At 41.6% G+C, this 4,777-nt stretch overlaps 1 long non-coding RNA gene across 1 annotated transcript in view; it reads left to right on the forward strand.

The window, feature by feature from the left end:
* Nucleotides 1-2,259, forward strand: part of LOC116545282 — a 27,737-nt gene extending 25,478 nt beyond the window's left edge. The window contains exon 4 of the long non-coding RNA XR_004266259.1: nt 2,121-2,259. This is a non-coding gene — a long non-coding RNA (uncharacterized LOC116545282). The remainder of the gene's footprint in view (nt 1-2,120) is intronic.
* Nucleotides 2,260-4,777: the final 2,518 nt, after the last annotated feature.

Below are 4,777 nucleotides of genomic sequence, written 5' to 3' on the forward strand. Positions count from 1 at the left end.
TCTCAGCCCAAAATCTCCTGAAACTGATAAGCAACTTCAGCAAAGTCTCAGGATACAAAATCAATGTGCAAAAATCACATGCATTCCTATACACCAATAACAGACTTAAAGAGAGCCAAATCAAGAACAAACTTCCATTCACAATTGCCACAAAGAGAATAAAATACCTAGGAATACAACTAACAAGGAACGTAAAGGACCTCTTCAAGGAGAACTACAAGCCACTGCTCAACGAAATAAGAGAGGACACAAACAGATGGAGAAACATTCCATGTTCATGGTTAGGAAGAATCAATATCGTGAAAATGGCCATACTGCCCAAAGTAATTTACAGATTCAATGCTATCCCCATCAAGCTACCAATGACCTTCTTCACAGAACTGGAAAAAACCACCTTAAACTTCATATGGAACCAAAAGAGAGCCCGCATAGCCAAGTCAATTCTAAGCAAAAAGAACAAAGCGGGAGGCATCACACTACCAGACTTCAAACTAAACTACAAGGCTACAGCAATCAAAACAGCATGGTACTGGTACCAAAACAGAGATATAGACCAATGGAACAGAACAGAGGTCTCGGAGGCAACGCAACATATCTACAACCATCTGATCTTTGACAAACCAGACAAAAACAAGCAATGGGGAAAGGATTCCCTGTTCAATAAATGGTGTTGGGAAAGCTGGCTAGCCACGTGCAGAAAGCAGAAACTGGACCCCTTCCTGACACCTTACACTAAAACTAACTCCAGATGGATTAAAGACTTAAACATAAGACCTAACACCATAAAAACCCTAGAAGAAAATGTAGGCAAAACCATTCAGGACGTAGGTGTAGGCAAGGACTTCATGACCAAAACACCAAAAGCATTCACAACAAAAGCCAAAATAGACAAATGGGACCTAATCAAACTCCACAGCTTCTGCACAGCAAAAGAAACAATCATTAGAGTCAATCAGCAACCAACAGATTGGGAAAAAATTTTTGCAGTTTACCCATCTGACAAAGGGCTGATATCCAGAATTTACAAAGAACTAAAACAGATTTACAAGAAAAAAACTAACAAGCCCATTCAAAAGTGGGCAAAGGATATGAACAGACACTTTACAAAAGAAGGCATACGTGAGGCCAACAAACATATGAGAAAATGCTCATCATCACTGGTCATCAGAGAAATGCAAATCAAAACCACATTGAGATACCATCTCACGCCAGTTAGAATGGCAATCATTAAAAAATCTGGAGACAACAGATGCTGGAGAGGATGTGGAGAAATAGGAACACTTTTACACTGTTGGTGGGAGTGTAAATTAGTTCAACCATTGTGGAAGACAGTATGGCGATCCCTCAAGGACCTAGAAATAGAAATTCCATTTGACCCAGCAATCCCATTACTGGGTATATATCCAAAGGATTACAAATCGTTCTACTATAAGGACACGTGCACACGAATGTTCATTGCAGCACTGTTTACAATAGCAAAGACCTGGAACCAACCCAAATGCCCATCGACGATAGACTGGATAGGGAAAATGTGGCACATATACACCATGGAATATTATGCAGCCATCAAAAACGATGAGTTTGGGTCCTTTGTAGGGACATGGATGAACCTGGAAACCATTATTCTCAGCAAACTGACAGAAGAGCAGAAGATCAAACACCGCATGTTTTCACTCATAGGCGGGTGTTGAACAATGAGAACACATGGACACAGGGAGGGGAGCACTACACACTGGGGTCAGTTGGGGGGAAAAAGGGGAGGGACGGTGGGGGGTGGGAAGCTGGGGAGAAATAGCAGGGGGAGAAATGCCAGATGTAGGTGATGGGGTAGAAGGCAGCAAATCACACTGCCACGTGTGTTCCTATGCAACAATTTTACATTTTCTTCACATACCTCAAAACCTAAAATGCAATAAAATAAATAAATGGGAAAAAAAATAAAAAATAAATAAAAATAAAATAAAATAAAAATAAAAACAAAACAAAAAAAGAACTTCTGAAAACCTAATAAATAATCCACTCCTTATTTGACACATGATCAAGAAATATTCATAAAAACAGCCAACCAGCACTGTTTGGTGCTGTGCTGTCTATGGACTAAACTTGTTTCCACTTTATAGACTCCCACAGAATTTTTTATTGTGTGCGATCCAAGAACCCTCTCCTGGGATCTGGGTGAGGACCCCTTTCCAGTAACACCTGCAGGGAGCACATCCTGGCCCCTTCCCTGCTCCACTGACTGGAGGCACAGGCCAGGGTAACTTCTCTCTTTGACTTGAATGACCAATGACCCATCTTTGGATTCTCAACACTGGTTAGAATCTTCTGATCCTCACCCTCCACCCATTGCACTCCTGCTCATTCTGAAAGTCTCGCATGAAACCATATTTCTGCAGATTAATCCTCTTTGGCAACTTGCCACCAGCTCTCACTCCCACACCCACATACAAACCCTTTCCAATATGGATCTCTTGTTCTACTCTCTCTCTCTCTCAGCTCCTGCTCAGTGGCTGAAGCAGATTTGGGACCACCAACACACGACTGGTAGTGCTTTGCTTTTGTTTTTAACTAGGAAAATTTTTATAACTCTTTCAGATGAAAACACACGTGGATACTGGGGAAGAATGCAGGGAAACATTTCTCAGGGGCCTTATCTAATGTTTCTGATGCAGGCTGGTCTTTGAGGCCTGCCCCTACCTGTGCACTGAGAGAAGAACAAGAGGAGGAGAGGAGTCCACGCCATGGTGGACACAGCTCCTGACCCCACAGTGGGGCTGGGCTGCCCCAGGCCTCCTTTTCTTCCCACTGTCTGCAGAGGAGGGGCTGCTCATGCAAATATCTTTTCACAGAAGGACTACCCATGCCCTCCTTGAGCCCTGGGACTGGAGCTCAGCTCACACTGCAGCCTGAGGAGGAAGAAATTTGACTTTCCCTCATTGGGAGAGCCCTGGGAGGAAGGACTTGCTGAGACCACACACAGGTCCTTGATCAGGGGACTCTGCCAGGCCAGAAAGGACACAGCTCCTGAGTCCCCATCAGTGACCACAGGACCCAGCTCCCAGCCCCAGGCTTCTTGGAGTATATGGTTCTTACTGAGCTGTGTCCTGTGCTGGCTACAGAGCACACTCTTTTCCATGGCCCAGAGACCTGACTCTGTAGTTCACCATCCATCATCTGGATCCTACGTTCTGTGATCCTGATATGTTGTACTTTATTATTGCAGTTTCTCACTCCCAGAAAGAGTCTTGGTTTATGTGCGGTAAAAACTCATACAAATGTAACTTTTTAAGGTGTTTGTACCCCCAGAGCATATTCTGGAAAAAGTTAAATGGCCCACCTGTGCCATCTGATCAGCATCACAGACACTGTTACAATTGAGGTGGTTTGAAATGTGTGTAGGGGCTGTTCAGGAAATGGCATTGAATGAAAAATTCTCAGGAGATAAGGTTGGTGGCCTTCTTAAAAGATGTGAATTCAGCAAACATTTCACACAATGCTTCAACTCTAACAGCACACAATGCTTTTAGAGTTTTGATAGGGCTTAAATATTCATGGTCTTAGTAGGCATAATATTTACTAATTAACACTATATGCATAATTTTCATTTTATGAAGTGAGCTTTATTTTTTAAAGTTTGTAGTTTTCTAAACCATGGTTCCATACATTTTATATCATTTACATTTAAACACTTTTTTAAAAACCTGTATTTACTTATTCTTTGTTTTGGTTAATTATGAAGCTTAATGAGACATTTTAATGTGTTTGTAGATGTGTTGAATACTTGGACAGGAAAATTTAGAAATCATCACCGCCTCATTATACTCCATATCCAAATTTACTTTAACTGTGTAAATAATACCCCACACATAGGCCCAATTCTCAGTTCATGGGGCCATCCAGTAATAACCTACACACAAAAATCTCCTTCTTTCTCAGGTACTCTCTTCCCAAGTATCCAGAGAGATCTCTTTAAATTCATGGGCAGGTCACCCCATGTATTAAAATCCTGCACTGGCTTCTCATTGTTGTTTGCATAATACTCATACTCCCCAGCTTCCCTAAGGCACATTCCTCCTGGTCTGTCCCCTGCCTGGCTCACAGTCCCTTCAAGACTCACTGGGGTTCCAACCTTATTCACTTCTCTGTTCTGGGAATCCTGAGCTTCTGTCCCTTCCATGATCTCCATACTAGCTACTCCTCTGTCTGTTGTGAGGAGTAGCTGGTATTAAACACCAAATAGCATGGGCTTCAACTGGACATCAGGGTAGAAGCTTATATTCTGTCAGAATTACATCTGTGATAGTGTGTGTGTGTGTGTGTGTGTGTGTAGTAATTTTGAAATTACACAAACTATAGAGACTAGTTGAACAAACTCTTCATAGGTATAGACTAGCCTCAACCATTCCTTCCACCGCTCACGCTAATCTCTCACTGAATGATGTTAAAATGAATTACAAATATTGCAGCACTTCACTGGTTTCTGCTTTACTCTCTCTATATATAACTTTTTCATGTTTTAAAAATTTATAAATGCTTAATGTTTCCAGCCAGACACATCTTGGATTCCTTCCTTTTCCTGCTCTGTACATACACTTACTTTAATTCTTTTCAATTATTCTTTCATTCTGGATTGTAAATCACTAATTTTCCTTCTTCTTCACTGTCACAAATCTAGCAAAATATATTGTCATCTCTGTGTGAATTATTGTCTTTGATGCTTAACTAGTCTCCCAGTCTCGGATGTCACCTCAGTTTATCCTTTAACACACTCTCCACT

Source organism: Sapajus apella, unplaced genomic scaffold, assembly GCF_009761245.1.
Source record: "Sapajus apella isolate SASKATOON/1434 unplaced genomic scaffold, GSC_monkey_1.0 scaffold253, whole genome shotgun sequence".
NCBI lineage: Eukaryota > Metazoa > Chordata > Mammalia > Primates > Cebidae > Sapajus > Sapajus apella.